At 37.3% G+C, this 19266-nt stretch overlaps 1 protein-coding gene across 4 annotated transcripts in view; it reads right to left on the reverse strand.

Moving 5' to 3' along the window:
- Positions 1 to 19266, reverse strand: part of CCNY (cyclin Y) — a 333147-nt gene that overhangs the window by 296148 nt on the left and 17733 nt on the right. For 2 of the 4 annotated variants that reach the window (XM_038529665.1, XM_038529666.1), the window contains one exon: positions 1946 to 1979. The exons of the other annotated variants lie outside the window; for them this stretch is intronic. The gene's annotated coding sequence lies outside the window, so the exon portion shown is untranslated. The remainder of the gene's footprint in view (positions 1 to 1945; positions 1980 to 19266) is intronic. 4 annotated transcript variants of the gene reach the window in all.

The raw sequence follows: 19266 nt of genomic DNA on the forward strand, positions 1-19266 counted from the left end.
ATGATGACAATGTCACACCAAATAGAAAATGTCTATAAAGATAAGGAAATTATTTTTAAAAACAAATGGAAATTTTAGAGTTGAAAATTACAATAATCAAATGAAAAATGACTAGAGGAACTCAATAGTAGATTTAAAGTGGCAGAAGAAATAATTAATGAACTTGAAGATAGGAAGATATATTATGAGGTCCAAGGAATAGAAAGAAAATAGAATGAAGAATAATGAACAGAGAAATGTAGGATACCCCCTTTTTTTTAAGTTTTAGTTTAAATTCCAGTTAGTTACCATATAGTATAATATTAGTTTCAGGTGTACAATACAGTGATTCAACACTTCCATACAGCACCTGCTGTTTATCATAAGTGCATTCCTTAATCCCCCATCACCTATTTCCGCCATCTTCCCAGCCATCTCCCTTCTGGGAACTATTAGCTTTTTCTCTATACTTAAGAATCTGTTTCTCAGTTTGACACTTTCTCTCCCCACCCTTTGCTCATTTGTTTTGTTTCTTAAATTACACATATAAGTAGATAAAGAAGATGTGGTATTTGTCTTCCCCCAACAGACTTATTTCACTTAGCATAATACTCTCTAGCTCTTCCATGTCATTGCAAATGGCAAGATTTCATTCTTTTTATGGCTAATATTCTACCGTATATAGACCACATCTTCTTTATTCATCCATCAATTGGTGGATACTTGGACTGTTTCCATAATTTGGCTATTGTAGATAATGCTGCTATAAACATAGAAGTGCATGTATCTCTTTAAATTTGTGTTTTTGCATTCTTTGGGTAAATACTTAATAGTGTGATTGCTGGATCATAGGGTAATTCTATTTTTAGCTTTTTGAGGAAACTCCATACTCTTTTCGGAAGTGGCTTCACCAGATTCAACCCCACCAACAGGGCAAGAGGGTTGCCCTTTCTTGTGGGATACCATTAAGTAAGGGAAGTACCAGAAGGAGAGGGGAAAGGAGCAGGGAAAAAACTAGACAAAATGATGACGTGAAAACACCCCAAATTTGATTTTTAAAAAACTTGCACACCTAAGAAGCTCAAAGAACTCAAATAAACGCAGGATGTTTCACATCTGGAAACATCATAGGAAAAATGCTGAAAGCCAAAGACAAGGAGAAAATTTCTAAAGCAGCAAGAGTTAAATGACTCGTCACTTACAAGGGTACTCTAATAAGATTAACAATTTTTTTTTTCAGAAATAATGGAGACCAGAAGGTAGTGGGATAACACATTACAAGTATTGAAAGAAAAACAAATCCAACCAAAAATCTTTTTTTTTTTTAAGATTTTATTTATTTATTCATGAGAGACATAGGCAGAGGGAGAAGCAGGCTCCCTGTGTGGAGTCAAATGTGAGACTTGATCCCAGGACCCCCAGGATCATGATCTGAGCCAAAGGCAGAGACTCAACCACTGAACCACCCAGGTGCCCCCAATCAAAAATCTTCTACCCAGAAAAACAATTTTTAAAATGAAGGTGAAATAAAGACATTTACAGGTAAATGAAAAACTGCTTGCAGAGCTGCCTTATAATAAATACTAAGTTAGTAAGGAAACTTCTTCAGGCTAAATGCAAGTGACACAAGACAGCACTTCATATCCACATAACAAGACAAGAGTACTAAAAAAGGTAATTATGTAATTATGAAAGACAGTATAAATATATATATTTCTGTGCTTTTCTTCTCTTAACTGATTAAATAGCTATTATATGAATAATACGTATATAACATATTATTAAACCCATAACATATAGAAATATATTTGCCCATAATAGCAAAAAAAAAAGAAGGTATATGGGATAAAAGCTGTATTGGAGTAAGGAAATGATATCAGATGGCAACTCAAATCTGTAGGAGCAATGAAGTGAACCAGAAATTGTAAATATTAAAGTTAATATATCAAAGTCTATAAATACATACTTGCTTTTTTCTTTTCTCAGCTCCTTTAATAGACCTAAAAGTACACAAAGTAATAATTGTAGCATTATATTATTGGATGTGTAACATATATAGATTTGATATATACAATAACAGCACCAAAAAGGAAAAAGGGAATAGAGCTATAGTCATATCTATATCTCACTGGAATTAAGTGAATATAAGTCTAAAGTAGGTTCTAATAAGTTAAGATGTATTTGGTAAACCCTAGAGAAACAAACAAAGAGATAGTAAAGGAAGAACAGAGGAACAAAAATGATGAGACATAAAAAACAAAATATAAAGTAGTATATGTAATTTCAATTGTATCCATATAAATTAAACGTGAGTATATCATCAATCAATAAAATAGCCAAAACTGTCAGACTGGGGGGAAAATTCAACTATATATTGTCACCAGAGATTGATTGATTGATTGATTGATTGATTGATTTTATTTATTTTTGAGAGAGAGAAAGCACATGGGGTTGGAGGGGCAGAGGTAGAGAGAGAGAGGATCTTTAGCAGGCTCCACAGCCAGTGTAGAGCCTGATGCAGGACTCTATCTCACAACCCTGATATTGTGATCTGAACCTAAATCAAAAGTTGGACACTTAACCAACTGAACTGCCCAGGTGCTCCCAGAGATACATCGTATATTCAAAGATACAAATAGATTGAAGTAAAAGGGTGGAAGAAAGATATATTATAAAACAGCAATCATAAGAAAGCAGGAGAGGCTAAAATAGATTAGAAATTAAGAGGAACATTTTGTAATGATAAAAGACTCAACCTATCAGGAATATACAACAATTATAAACATATATGTACTTAACAACAGAGCCACCAAAATGCAAAAGCTGACAGAATTGAAGGGGAATATAGACAATTTGACAATAATAGAGACTTTAATACTCTCCTTTCAATAACAGAACTAGAAAGAAGATAAACAAGGAAATAGAGATTTCAATATTTATGAACCAACTATACTTAAAAGACCTTTATAGACCAAACAATAGCAGAATCTCTCAAGTCCATTCACCAAGATAGATCATTGCCAGAATATAAACAAGTATCAATGATTTTTTATTTTAAATTATATAAAGGACGTTCTACAACCATAATAGAGTGAAAAAGGGAAATCAATAACAAAAAGAAATTGGGGACTCACAAACATGTAGAAATAAAACAATATATTCCCAAATAACTAATGAATCAAAATAGAAATCACAAGGAAGATAATAAAACACTTTGAGATGAGTCAAAATGAAGAAAATTTACCAAAACTTATGTAATGCAACTAAAACGGTATTTGGAGGGAAATAAACAACAAATTTAAAAAGAAAAATATCTTAAATCGCTAACTTCCGCTTGAAGACAGTGGGAACAAAAGCAAACTAAACCTAAAGCAAACAAAAGGAAGGAAATAATAAAGATTAAAGCATGGATAAGCAAAATGGAAAATAGAAAGACAACACAGAAAAATTTAAAAGACTGATTTGGTTCTTTGAAAAGAAAACAAAATTGAAAAAAAAAAAGAAAAGAAAACAAAATTGACAAATGTTTAGCTAGTCTGACCACACAAAAAGCAAAAAGAAGGAAAAAGGCTCAGATTTACATAATAAAAAATGAAAGGAGGAGCAATACTGCAGACAGAAATTTTAAAAGATTATAAGGAATACTATGAATAACTGTATGCCAATAAATAATGTAGAAGAAATAGACAAATGCTTAAAAGAGATACTGAAATTGAATCAAGAAGAAATAGAAAACTTGAATAGACCTGTAATAAAGAAATTGAATATAATTAGAAAACTACCACAATAAATATACCAGACATAGATATCTTCACTGATGAATTCTATCAAACATTTAAATAAGGATTAGTACTAATTCTCTTTATATACATATATATATTTTTTTTATTTATACACAGTGGAATATTATTTAGCCATCCAAAAAAAGAAATAAATTTTGCCATTTGCAACGACATGGATGGAACTAGAGGATATCATGCTAAGTGAAATAAGTCAGAGAAAGACAAATACCATATGACTTCACTCGTATGTGGAATTGAAGAAACAAAACTGATGAACATAGGGGAAGGGGGGGGGATAAAATAAGGTAAAAACAGAGAGGGAGATAAACCATAAGAGACTCTTGAACATAGGAAACAAACTGAGGGTCGCTGGAAGGGAGGTGGGTGAGGGGCTGGGGTAAATGGGTGATGGGCATTGAGGAGGGCGCTTGTTGCCATGGGCACAGGGTGTTATATGCAAGTGATGAATCACTAAATTCTACCCCTGGAGCTAATAATATGCTATATGTTAACTAGCTTGAATTGAAATAAAATCTAAAAAAATACCAATTCTTCCCAGGCTTTTCCAAAAAAATAAAAGAGGATAAAACACTTTCCAAATCATTTTATCACGGCATTACACTGAGGCCAAAACCGGAAAAAGACCTCATGAGAAAAGAAAACTGAAGACCAATATCTTTTCTGAAAATAGATGCAAAATTCTACAACAAAACACTAGCAAATTGAAACAAACATTTTAAAAGAATTAAGCACCATCATCAAGTGGAATTTATCCCAGAAATGCAAAGGTGGCTTCACATCTTAAAATCACTTAATGTAATACATATCATACAATTAAGGGCAAAAACCACATAATCATCTCAATAGATGTAGAAAAAGCATTTGGGAAAATTTAAAAATTAAAAAAAAAACAAAACACTTAAACAAGAAATAGAAGGGAACTTCTTTTTTTTTTTTTTTTTAAGATTTTATTTATTTATTCATGAGAGACTGTTGTGCCCAAGATCGCGAATCCGAGAAACCACCAAGGAGCCGACACCGATGCAAACACGCGAGGGTTTATGTACAAGCTCGAGCCTGGGTCCAAGTGTACCCGACACAGCGGAGCAGGGACTTGGACGCCGAGACTAAGAGCCTTAGCAACTTTATAGGGGCCGGTGGCCAATGGGATACGCAGAAAGTTGCACAGTCATGCTGGTCCACTGAGCCGGATTTCCATTAGGGTGTGCCCTGGTCTTTTGTTTTGTTTTGTTTTGTTTGTTTGTTTGTTTGTTTTTGGAAGCTGGATGTCCTGGTCTTTGACTAGGGCGGGGCAGTGCCCTAAGTAATAAGCAGGTCAGCACAAGGCGGGTGTAGCCCAAAATAGAGTCAGTCCTGCTCTGCTTGTCCAGGGGTAGGAGATTTTGTTAAATTTCCTGGGTCCCACAAGACACACAGAGAGAGAGAGAGAGAGAGAGAGAGAGGCAGAGACACAGGCAGAGGGAGAAGCAGGCTCCATTCAGGGAGCCGGACGTAGGACTCAATCCCAGGTCTCCAGGATCATGCCCTGGGTCGAAGGCAGTGCTTAATCGCTGAGCCACCCGGGTTACCCAAAGGGAACTTCTTTAACCTAATAAATAGCATCTCCAAAAAATGCACAGCTAGCTTCATATTTAATGGTAAGAGATTAAATACTTTCACTTTAAGATCAGGAATAAGACAAAAATATCTCCTTTTACCACTTCTACTCAATATTGTACTGGAGGTTCTAGTCATGGCAATTACCCAAAATAAAGATATAAAAGGCATCCAGGGGATCCCTGGGTGGCGCAGCGGTTTGGCGCCTGCCTTTGGCCCAGGGCGCAATCCTGGAGACTCGGGATCGAATCCCACGTCGAAGCAGCATGGACCCTGCTTCTCCCTCTGCCTACGTCTTTGCCTCTCTCTCTCTCTCTCTGTGTGACTATCATAAATAAATTTTTAAAAAAGGCATCCAGATTGGGAAGACAGTAAAATGATCTCTGTTAGCGGATGAAATTATTTTTATGTAGAAATTCTAAAAAAACTCACTAAAAAAAATTAAAACTAGTAAATGAGTTCAGCAAGATGGCAGGATACAAGATCAATATGCAAAACTCAACTGTATGTATATACATTTCTGATGACTAATCTGAAAATGAAACTAAGAAAGTAATTCCATTTACAGTAGCATGCAAAGAAACAAAATACTGAGGAATAAATTTTAATAAGAGAAATGTAAAACTTATACTTTAAAAATCATAAAACATTGTTGAAAAATTAAAGATGATCTAAATAGATGGAAAATAACCCACATACATGGATTAAAAGACTTAATATTGTTAAGATGGCATTACTCACAAATTAATCTATAGATTCAATGTATTTACTATAATTCCAGCTGATTTCTTTGCAGAAATTGGCAAGGTGATGCTAAAATTCATATGGAAATTTAAAGGACCCAGATAGCTGAAACAATCTTGAAAAACAAGAACAAATTTAAAGAGCACACACTTCCCAACTCAAAACTTATTAGAAAGCTAAGTAGTCAAGACCGTGTGGTTCTGACATAATGACCCACATTGAAAGTCCATAAATAAACCTTCACATTTACAAGGAATTGATTTTTGACTATGGGTCCACAACAATTCAGTGAGGAAAAGTATAGTCTTTTTAACAAAGTGTGCTGGGACAACCAAAAGTCACATGCAAAAGAATATACATTGGATCCCCTATCTCATACCATGTACAAAAACTAACCACGAATAAATCAAAGACGTAAGTGTAAGAGCTGTAAGTATAAAACTCTTAAAGGAAAAAACAGGAGTAAGTCTTCATAATTTTAAATTAGGCAATGGGTTCTGGAAGATACGACACTGTAAGTATGGACAACAAAAGAAAAAATAAATTGAACATTATAAAAATTAAAAACTCTCATCCTTCAAAAAATTAAAAATAAACTAAAACTCTTGTGTTTCAAAGGATATCATCAAGAAACTGAAAAGACAATTCACAAAATGAAGAAAATTTGCAAGTTATATATCTGATAAAGCACTTATATCAGCTATTAGGGAAATGCAAATCAAAACCACAATGAGATGCCACCTCACACCCAGTAAGATAGCTACAACGCTAAAGATAATAACAAAGATGGTGTAAATGTAGAGAAATTGGACCCTTCCCCACACTACCATTGAGAATGTAAAACGGTACAGCCTCTTTGAGAAGCAGCCAAGTAGTCTTCAAGATCAAACTGCATGGCCCAGCAGTTTACTCCTAATATACACCTAAGAGAAATGAAAACCTACATATACAATAATTTGTGCACAAATACTATAGTAGCATTGTTCCTAAGAGACGAAAGTGGCAACAACACCAACAACTGATAAATGATTAAATAAAATGTGGTCTAGCTATATAATGGAATATTACTGGGCCATACAAATAAATGAAGTACTAATGCACCTTCTTGGGTAAATCTTAAAAACTTTAGTATAAGTAAAAGAAGCCAGTTTCAAAAGACCACACATTTACATGAAATGTCCAGAATTGCCAAATCTATACAGAAAAAAAAGTGGATTATTGTGTGTCCCTGGCTGGAAGAGTAGAGAGTAAATGTGAAGTGACTAATTATAGATGAGGGTTTCTTTTTGAAGTGTTGAAATGTTCTAAAATTGATTGTGGTGATATGTGTACAACTCTGAGAACATACTAAAGACCATTGAATCATTCACTTTAAATGAATAAATTATATGGTATGTGAAATATATCTCAATAGAGACATTATGCAAAAAAAATCTATTAAAGAGTCAATGAAATTCACCACATTAGCATAATAGAAGAGAAAAATATGATTTTCTCAATACATGAAAAGCAAAGCAAATTTAACACGATTTTATGGTATAAAAAAACAAAGCCACGTTCTTAATCAACAAGTAATTCAAAGAATTTTTTTTTGACCTGATAAAAGACATCTACAACAAACAAAAAACCAGCAACAACTAAAACCCAAAAAAGCCTAAAATAAAACCTACCTAATGGTGAAGCTACCAAATGCTTTCACCCTAAGACTGACAATAAAGTGGACATTTACCTTCACCACTTCTCCATTTTTCTAGAGGGCCTCTCTAGTGTAAAAGTAAGAAAAAGAAAGGCTCAAAAGTTAAAAAGAAAGAAGTAAAACTATCTTTATTTACAGGGACATATTTGTGTATGAAGGCAATCCTAAGGAATGTACAAAAAGGCTTATAGGGCTAATAAGTTATATAAACAAGATCACCTGATACAAGGTCAATATAGAAAAAGCCTATTATATTTTTACATACAAGCAACAAATAATTAGAAAATTAATATTAACATCATTTATAATAATATGCAAAATGAAATAGGGATAAATTTAACATCATATGTGCAAGATCTATACAGTGAAAACATTTTTTTCCTTTGAAAACTCAAACATTTCTGAGCAAAAATTTAAAAGACCTCAGTAATGAAGAGGTATCTATGTTCATGGGTTGGAAAATAGCACCTTAATCCATAGATTTCGTGCAATCTCTATCACAGTTCCAGAAGGATTTTTGAAATTGAAAAGCTGATTCTAAAATTTATATTGAAATCCAAAGGACCTAAAGTAGTTAAAATAGTTTGGAAGAAGGACAAAGTTGGAGGTCTTACACTGCCTGATTTTAATACTTACTATAGGGATCCCTGGGTGGTGCAGCGGTATGGCGCCTGCCTTTGGCCCAGGGCGCGATCCTGGAGACCCGGGATCGAATCCCATGTCAGGCTCCCGGTGCATGGAGCCTGCTTCTCCCTCTGCCTGTGTACACTCTGCCTCTCTCTCTCTGTGACTATCATAAATAAATAAAAATTAAAAAAAAAAAAAGACTTACTATAAAGCTACAATAATCAGGAAAGTGAAGGACCTCCTGGGTGGCTCAGTTGGTTAAGCGTCTGCCTTCAGTTCAGGTCATGATCCTGCCTGGGGTCCTGGGAGAGAGCCATGCATTGGGGCTCCCTACTCAGTGAGGAGTCTGCTTCTGCCATTCCCCTTGCTTGTGCTCTCTTGTGTGTGTGCTCTCTCTCTATCAAATATATAAATAAAATCCTTAAAAAATAAAAATTTAAAAAATCAAGAAAATGAGGAAAAATCCAGAAATATATTTATGCATTGGTGGATATTTGATTTTGTCAATTGATTTTCCATAAAGTTTGCAAAGTTATTTAATTTTTCACAAAGTTTGCAAAGTAGCTGACACAACTGGATATTCTTATGAAAACAAAACAAAACCCTTGAACTTCTCACTCCACACACAAAATTTAACTCAGAATGGCTTATATACCTAAATGTAAGAACTAAAACTATAAAACTTCTAGGAGCAACTTTGGAGAAAATCTTTGCAATCTTCAGATAAGCGAAGACTTCTTAAAGGACACAAAAAGCACAAACCATAAAGAAATTCTATATGGACTTTACCAGAATTTAAAACTTCTCCCCCATCAAAAGATAGTATTAAAGAAATAAAAAGGCAAGCCACAGACTACAAAAAAATATTCATAATACATATATCTGACAGATGATTCATTACCTGAATATATAGAAAAACTTTTTTTAACTCAAAACAACCCAAATAAAAAAATCTAAAAGAAATCTAATAGAAAATCTAGAAATGAATCATAAGCACATGAAAGGATGCTCAATGTCCAGTCATCAGGAAAATTGAAATCAAAACCATAAGAAGATTCACTACCCACTCACTAGAATAGCTAAATTTTTAAAAAGACTACCAATACCAACTCTCAGTAACTTATATGTAGCAAGTGCAATCCTTATAATATTGATGGTGGCATGTAAATAATACATTCATTTTGGAAATAGTTTAATATTTCTTATAGAGTAAAAAATGTGTTTACCATAAGGCCCAGCAATCAAATACCAATTGTAGGTATTTACCCAAGAGAAGTGAAAACACATCCACACACTTTCACATGAATATTCATATCAATTTTACTCATAATATTTAACACCTAGAAACAACCCAAAAGTTCATCAAAAAATGAAAAATATGATCAAATTGTGGTATATTCACAAAATAGAATATATGTCAGCAACAAAAAAGAATGAACTACTGGAACACTCAGCAATATGGGCAAATCCCTCAAATATTATGCCAAATGAAAGAAACTATTCAAAAAAGAGTACACACTAAATGGTTCCATTTGCATGAAGTTTTATTTTTTTTTATTTTTTAAAAGATTTTATTTATTTATTGATGAGAATAATGAGGCAGAGACACAGGCAGAGGGAGAAGCAGGCTCCATGCAGGGAGCCCAACATGGGACTTGATCCTGGGTCTCCAGGATCACACCCTGGGCTGAAGGCGGCGCTAAACCACTGAGCTACCAGGGCTGCCACATTTGTATGCAGTTTTAGAACTGGCAAAGTTAATCTGATACTGTCGGAAAACAGATCAGTGTTTGCTTGGGTACACACATGGTGGGGACTGATTGCCAATGATGTATTAACTTTTTGGAGTGATGGAAATGTTTTATATCTTGATTTAGGTGGACATTACACGTATGTGTTTACTTGTCAAAATTTATCATACAATATACTTTAAATGAGTGCACTTTGTTATATGTAAATTAACCTCAAAATGTTTCTTTTAAAAAATAAATGTGTGTACTACTTAAAGAACATTAAAATGTTTTAATTATTAAAATAGAGTAATAATAGATCCCCAAATAATTTTAAAGCTACTCTCTTTTTGAAAAGGCATGCATCTCTTTTGACAACTTATAGTAAAACCTTTTTTTTTTTTTTTTTTTGTAAAACCATTTTTATAATCATGAATGCTTTGATCCTTTGAAGTGATTCTAACCTTTGAGTTTCAGCCTTGGCTAAGAGTAAATCCTTTCAAATTCTAAATAGAAAACATTGTCTTAAATTTCTTTAAAAAAAGATATTCTGTCCACTTCCAAAATTTTTTAACTGCCAGACGTGGCTGAGAGGTTACCTTATTTGATGGAAAAAGGACAACTTTCAAAATCTCCCTGCTTTTTCTCCTGTGGTCTGAAAAAAAACATAACAGAGGAACGGGTCCTACCTTCACCTTCAATGTCTCATGAAGTCATTTAGATCTAAAGAGAAAGGTGTAATTAAGCACTTACATATAAGAAATTAAGTTTGTTATGTCTAAGATATTAACATTTCTATAAACAATACAGAAATTACTTCTTTTATGTGTATTTGCCTGGAAATGGGAACTTCTGAATGACACTATGATAATTGACATATTGACTTAAAGCTGGATAAATTTTGTTGGAATTTAGTACACAAAAGCTTTAAAATAAAAATCAACAAGAAAGTTTCATTTAGAACCACAAAGTCAGAACATGGTACTATGAGTAGCCTTTTGAGCTCATTAGAAGCTCATTGCAAACATAATGATATAGATAAATTAAAAGTAAGAGGATAAAAACATTAAAGGAAACCTGGAATGGTTAGATTAACATCAAAGTAGACTTTCTTTTAAAAAAAAAATTATTGGGCAGCCCAGGTGGCTCAGCGGTTTGGTGCTGCCTTCAGCCCAGGGCATGATCCTGGAGACCCAGGATGGAGTCCCACATCCGGCTCCCTGCATGGAGCCTGTTTCTCCCTCTGCCTGTGTCTCCGCATCTCTCTCTGTCTCTCTCTCTCTGTGTCTCTCATGAATAAATAAATAATATCTTTTTAAAAATTTAAAAAACTATTTATTCATGAGAGACACATAGGCAGAGGGAGAAGCAGGCTCCCTGTGGGGAGCCGTGCGGCACTTGATCCCAGAAACCCAGGATCGTGCCCTGAGCTGAAGGCACATGCTCAACCACTGAGCCACCTAGGTGTCAGGGATAAGGAGGGACATTGCACAAAATAAAATGTTCAATTCACCAAGAAGACATGACGATCCTACATGTGTGTGCACCTGACAACAGAACTGCAATATACATGAAGCAAGAGCTGACTGCAACAAAGTGAGACAGAGATGAATCCACAGTTATAGTAGAAGACTTCAACACTTCTCTCTGTAATGGAACTCGTAGTTGGGACAAGGATCTAGAAGAACTGAGCAACACTATCAAAAAAATTGACCTGATATTTACAGGACATTTCAGAAATAACAGCAGAATATGCATTCTTTTCCAGTACATGGATAATATTCACCAAGATAGACCAGTTGAACCATAGACAAACTTGAACAAATTTGAAAGAATTAAAATCATATAAGCTATGTTCTCTAAACTTAATCAAATTAAGCTAGAACTAAATAAGAGAAAGAGGAAAATCTCCAGATGCTTGGAAATTAACACACTTCTAGGTCACTCATAAGTCAAAGTGGAAGTCCCCAGCAACATTAAAGTTGAAACTAGAACACAGTAAAATTTGGGGGATGCACCTAAAGCAGTGATTGGAGGGAAATTTATAGCATTAAACACTTATATTAGAAAAGAATAAAAGTCTCAAATCATAGCCTAAGCTTCCACTTCAAGAAACTAGAAAAGAAGAGCAAAATAAACCTACCACCAGTAGAAAGAAGGAAACAAAGATGGGAGAAAAAAAAAATAATCAAAATTGAAAACGGGAAAAGAGGGATCCGAAAAGATCAATGAAACTGATAAACCTCTAGAAAGACTGGCAAGAGACAAGACACAAATTACCAATATCAGAACTGAAAGAGGAGATATGATTAAAGATTCTGCAGCCATTAATAAGGTAATAAGGAAACACTATAAACAATTCTATGAACATAAACTGGAGGAGAGCAGGAGGAAGGGGCATAAGGAAACTTTGGGGATAGTGGATATATTTATTTTCATGATTACATTGATGGTTTTACAGATGAATATATATATCAAAAGTTACCAGATTATAGACTTTAAATATGTAGTTTATTGTATGTAAAGCATATTTCAATAAAGCTATTTTTTTATTTTTTTTATTTTTTTTATTTTTATTTATTTATTTTTTTAATAAAGCTATTTTTTTTAAGAGGTGCCTGGGTGGCTCAGTCGCCTAAGCATCCACCTCTTGCTTTCAGCTTAGGTCATGATCTCAGGGGCGTGAGGCCTTCCTGGGGCTCTGCACTCAGTAGGGAGTCTGCCTGAGGATATTTCTCCCCCTTCCTTTGCTCCCTCCCCCATTGCATGTGCACATATGTGCACACGAGCTCTCTAAAATAATTAATCTAAAAAGAAAAAAACTATTTAAAAAAATCCTTTATGGAACAGAACATCTTCCCTTGAAGATGGAGCCTTCTTTGCATCCATAACCTGCTGTCAGTGCTGTCCTCAGCCCTGCACATAGTTTCTCCACCATTGGCTTTCTCAAGTCAAAATAACTGTCCTTAACTAATACTTTTTCTAGTGTGTACAATAAATTATTAGTTTTTCTACCTACTTCTATCTCATCCTCTATGCACTGAATTATAAACCTGAAAGATGTTAGGGTCTACTGCTGCTTTATTCACTTAAGTAGAGAATAGATTTTATCATCTAGTATCATCAATTAGAGTAAACTAGTATTATTCAGAAGTATGTTCACCAGCAGAGTTCCTAAAATTACATGAATCAAAAGCCAGTTTGGGCTTCAAGAGAATCCATTGCCTTCATTAAGGCTTCAGACTACAGAACTTTACCTAAATGATCCCAGTCAGACAGCAAAACCCAGGTGAAGTTCACTTAGTGTACAGTACATTTTGACACTTAAAGAAGTACAACAAGGGAATGCATTATAGCATGTAATTACAAGCTAGAACTCTCTCAGGTGTACTATGCTTGAGCACCAGTAGATTTATCTCTTGCTTTCATTTTCTGTTAAGCAGCAGTTTACAATTTATGGATCCTAACAACACGCCAATAGCCTCTTCTTCATTGAGAGTTCACAACATGCAGTGACACACACTATCACATCCCCATTTTCAATATGCAGCAAACACTTGATGTCAGGAGGCCAAAGGATAGAAAATGTGCACAGAGTGAGCCTCCTTTTTGGTGATTGCTTTAATTCATGCATTTCTGTGTTGGTACAACCTACTCTGGATTTTCCTTCTCCCGCCCTCCATCTCCTACTTTCCTCTCTCCTGTCTTATCCTCTCTGTCACAGAGTAGTTTACAGCATTCTTTCCCATACCTTTATTTCCTTAAACACAGTGCCCTGGAATATAATAGGTGTTCAAAAAAATGTGGATTCACTTTACTTTCACTCTCATTTCTGTAATACCAAAGTAGCAGCAGCCAGAGTAAAGAAAAAATGTGCAGGAAAAGATGGTGAAATGGAGAGAAGTCATGGCAAATGCCTATTTCTTTTCTCAGAATATGGGTTTTGTTCAAAATGATTTCTCTTGAGCATACCCATCCAGTCTATAGCAATTCAACTGGCTCAGGTAGGAAACTTACTCAGGTGGTCCAGCTCCTTCTTCCCTTTGCTTCAAACCACCACTTAATAATTGGTCATTTATTTGGAATATTCTAGATATTTAGGCTACACCTTTCCTGCTACTGTCATTATTTAAACACACAGGGATTCTATCTTTAAAAAAAACAACACTCCTATCTCTAGCCCTCTCCCCCTCCACCTCCAAATGCCAAGTCTCTTGCCTCTTCTTCATAGCCAAAGTCTATAAAATGTTTTTCCATTTCTCACCTCACATTTACTCAATCACCATAACCTAGCTTCTGCCCAAACCATCTAATCATTTTTTAAAAGATTTTATTTATTCATTATGAGAGAGAGAGGCAGAGACACAGGCAGAGGGAGAAGCAGGCTCCATGCAGGGAACCCAACATGGGACTCGATCCCGGGACTCCAGGATCCCACCCCGGACAGAAGGCAGCGCTAAACTGCTGAGCCACCGGGGCTGCCCTCATTTTTCTACAACCATTTGAAGTGCCTCTACTCTTTGATAGACATTTCTAGGTGCAGGGAAGCCAGTGTGATTGGATAGAAAGTAGTACAAGATAAGAGGGCTAGTCAGGAGCCAGATCATGGAACACCTTGTGAGCCATGATAAGAATTTGGATTTTTCTTCGAGTGAGATGAGAAGCCATTGGGGGATTTTGAAAAGAAAGATAGGACAGGGTCTATCCAAAACACCACCATACCTTCTCTGCAAAACTTGGAGTGGATGGGATCACAGAGTAAGTGGGTCCAGGTCCAGCTCACAGTGAGTTGACCTACGCATCAGTCATTTCTGCAATTCCAAATTAGTAATAAAACTGAGCATACTTTTTCAGTTGGCAGATTCCTCAAACATGAGATAAAAGTTATTGCAGTGGGTAGGCCAGATGGAAATCTCTGCAACTCCTTCCTTCCTCAGGAAAGACACCAAGTCAAAAATAATACCTTGAAATCAAGGCCACTCTCAAAGCTTAAAGAATGAAGGGCTAGTGGTCTCTGTCATATCCCCATTTAATTCATCTACCTGACCCCTACCAAAAGTCAGGTGAATCATGGCAGATGACAAGGGACTGTGGCAGCCTTAACCAAGTAGTAGCCTCAATGGCAGCTGCTGTGTTGGATGGGGCATCTCTGCTAGAGCACATTAACCCAACTTCTGGCACACACATATATGACCACCTGTCTGGCAAATGGGTTCTTTTCCAACCCTATCAAAAAGAAGGATTATAAGCAGTAAACATTCACATGAACAGGAAACCATATACATCTCAGTCTTTGCCCGGTACAATGTTAGCTTCCCTGCCAGCCATCACATTATAGCAGAAAGGGATTTGGGCATTCTACAGAGTAAGACATTGCTCCATCATATGGATGGCACGGTGCTAATCAGACCAGAGGAAGAAGGATAGCAAGTAACTTGGAGGCCTTGGTAAGACACCTGCAGACAAGAGGGTGGGAGGTAAGTCTGTGGAGGTTTAGGAACCTGCTCCATCAGACACCTGTTCAGGGGTCCAGAGAGTTGGCACACGCTGGAATATCCCAATGCTGAGACAAAGTGCAGAGCCTGGCAAGCCTCTTGAGGGCCTGGAGATGGCATATTCCACCCTTGGGAATATTGCCGTATCCCATTTAGCCGATGACACGGAAGGCTGCCGGATGGAGCCCAGGGCAAGAAAGGGCCCCGCAGTGAGAGCCGGCTATGGGGTGAGCTCTGAACCCGCAGAGCACATCTACTAGAGGGGTCTGTGCTGGGAGAAGATGCTGTGGGAGTTTATGGCAAGCCTGGCAGGAGAAGCCCGAGGTAGGCCTCTGAAGTCCCAAAGCAAAGCTTTTACCACTTCAAATAAGGAAGCCCCTCAGGCACCTGGTCCTGTGAGAGCTGATCCATCTAACGTAGGACATCCATAGCACTGAGTCAGAGCCGCTCCTGTGAGCGCTGTCTGACAAACGCCCTGGTCACACGGCTGCGGGGAGGGGACCAGGGGGACAAGGTGAGCTTCCCTGGAGGACCCGGGTGCACTCAGGTGGGGCGGGGCCCAGGCCAGGCCAGAGCGAGCCCGCAAGATAGCTGGGCTGCTGAGGAGGCGGTGAGGCGGCCTTGGGGACCTGGGCCGGAGCAGAGCGGAAGGTGCGCTTAGGGGAGCGCGGGCCAGAACGCGCAGGCCAACAGCTGCTCCCCGTGGCCCTGGGAGCTGCCCGAAACGCGCGCCGCTGGGACAATGTCGCAATTGTAGGTCAGCTTAGGTTTGTATTTTTCTGCATCCACATTCAGTTGCCTGGATGCAGGTGGGGTGTGTTTCCCACCGGGGCTGGGATCGTGCCTCTAAGTGCCACAGAAGGTGAAAGGGGCAGGGAGGTGAAGGTGCAGGCCAGGGAGTAAGATGGGACAGGCCGGGGAGCAGAGCGTCACCGAGAGACTCAGAGACACGACACGCAGGCGTCCGGGGCAAGTGGATTGGAAGTCCCCTCCTCTCAGGAGGTCGGGAGTGAGCTGGAGAGCCAGACAAAGGTGGCTGAGTGGGAAGCTTCAACTCCGGAGACTGTGAGAGGACAGGGGACTGGCCAGATGCAGCAGAGGCTCTGTAAACACAGGCTGTGGAGATGGGAGAGCATCCAGCAGGTCAACTGATAGGAATCTCACCATGTCAAGGGACACACAAGTTGTGATACTAATCTGCTCCTACCACAGGGTCTAAGAAGCCTTGAGGCATTAAGCCTTTAACCCAGCCCGGGAAGACTGCCTGTGGATTTCCTGGACACTGACATGGGGAGTTGCGGTGTGGGCCATTTGTCATCTTTCTACCACATTGGCAGATCCAGGATTGCTAGCCTGTGCACCCATCTCATAGGATTTGTTTGAGATTTAAATGAACTAATATGTATTAAGTGCTCAAAATAATGACTGACATACAACTAACTCCCAGTAGGTATTAACTAACCATCACTACCTAGAGAACAAATTAAAAAACAATTGTATATACACACACACACATTCACACCAAGCAAATCTATAGAATAGAAAATAGATAATTAGTTGCCAAGGGTTAGGGGTTGGAAAGAGCAATGGAGAATAAGTGCTAATCGGTATAACATTTTTGTATGTTATGGGAGATAGAATGTGAAAATTAATGTAAAATTAGATTGTGGTGATGGTGGCACAAATTAGTAAATATACAAAAAAAAAACCCCATTGAATTGTATATTTTAAAAGGGTGGGTTTTGTGGTATATGAATTATAGCTCAAAAAGCTGTTTCTTAAAAAAAAAAAAAAAAGCTGTTTCTTTAAAGAAGCAATAATGAAAGTTATCCCAGATAAAGCTCCATTGAGAGTGTTGATACTGAAAACCATGCTTATCTTCATTACTCTTCTAGGAAATTATTCTTTATTAGCTTGGTAATAGCCTGTGGGTCATTTTCACCATGCCAATCACAGAACCACACATCTGAGAATCCTGAGAAATAAAAAGTAACAGTATAAATGACTGTACATGCTAGGTGGCTAGGAGGTGTTTATTTGAATGCATTTTAATTGCATAAATGCATTTCTGGGAGGAAATATTTTCTTCAGTGGCTCATTCTATGTTGGCTTTATTACCAGCCTGTTTTCTACTCACATAGAGCAAGATAACCATGCACTTCTAGGGGAGTGAAAATGCTAATTTTATTCATTTGGCACTACCAGGGGAAAATATAAACTGATACAGAGAAAAAAATAAAAACTAACACTTTTCTTAGAAATATCTGCTTATTTTATGCTTTTTTCTTGGTTCAGCATGCTTGACTGTAGGTGCCTTAAGGCACTCATCATTCATTCATTAAACAACTATTTATTGAGCTCCTTCTATTATTAGAAGTGGAATATTGCTCTAATATAAGTGGAAAATTATCTTATGAAGAAGTAAATTTAACTTTTTATAGTTTCTTTAGTGTGTAGATATGCAATGGAGGAGACCAGATCCACAAGTAATTACAGAAGAAGCATAAGGGAATTGTACAGGTTTCGGTGGTGGCAGTTGTACAAATCACCCGTGCAATGACCTCTCAGCATCCCCATAGGACTGGCCTTATCCCTGTGGTTCTCGAACTTCAGTGCACATCATGGTCACCCGTAGGGCTTGGCAAAACTGCAGATTGCTGTCTTTCTCTAGAATTGGAATCAAGAAATCTGGCATGGAGTTAAAATGTTCATTTCTAGAAAGTTCCCATGAGATGTTGACACTGCTCATAGAAAAGCTACCTAGTCAGACTCATGAGAAAGGAAACATCTTTAGCACCACCTTGTCTTCCTTAAGCTTCCTTCTTATTTTTTGGTATGTATGAGACCTATACTAAGAAGAGACCCCTACCTTGGACCAATTCCATTAAACCCAATTTCTGGGGTCTCACTTATTTAAGGTCCTGTTTTTGGTAGGGTAGAGCCAACCAATCTAATAAAAAATCAAAGGAATGCTTAGCTATTGCCTACGCATTCATGTGTGACTTTATGCTAGAAAACTGCTTCCTCTTGACATTCAGCTTGAATTTTCTCAGCCTTCCTTCAGACCAGATCTGTTGTTCTATGCATGACAGCTTCAGCTGTAATGTCTGTATTGATATTGATACTCCACTTTAACAGTTTGTTATCAGTTAGAGAAGGCATAGCTTCATTAATAATTTATTGGATTATTAAAATAATTTTTCTGGATTTCAAAAGCAAAAGTTCTAGGCTGTAATGGAAAGTAGGTTGAAGGGAGTTGTGAGGAACTATGAACTGAGGAGTGATCTTCAAAACCAGTTAATGTCGGGGATCCCTGGGTGGCGCAGCGGTTTGGCGCCTGCCTTTGGCCCAGGGCGTGATCCTGGAGACCCGGGATCAAATCCCACGTCGGGCTCCCAGTGCATGGAGCCTGCTTCTCCCTCTGCCTCTCTCTCTCTCTCTGTCACTATCATAAATAAATAAAAATTAAAAAAAAAAAAAAAACCAGTTGATGTTGCGTTGCCTTCATGGCTTCACAGGGGTGTGATTCTTAGATGAGTTTCCCTAGCATAAAGGTCTTTGTGGGATGGGCAGCTATGAAGTGTATATGTGTATGT

This window comes from Canis lupus, chromosome 2, assembly GCF_011100685.1.
Source record: "Canis lupus familiaris isolate Mischka breed German Shepherd chromosome 2, alternate assembly UU_Cfam_GSD_1.0, whole genome shotgun sequence".
NCBI classification, from domain to species: domain Eukaryota; kingdom Metazoa; phylum Chordata; class Mammalia; order Carnivora; family Canidae; genus Canis; species Canis lupus.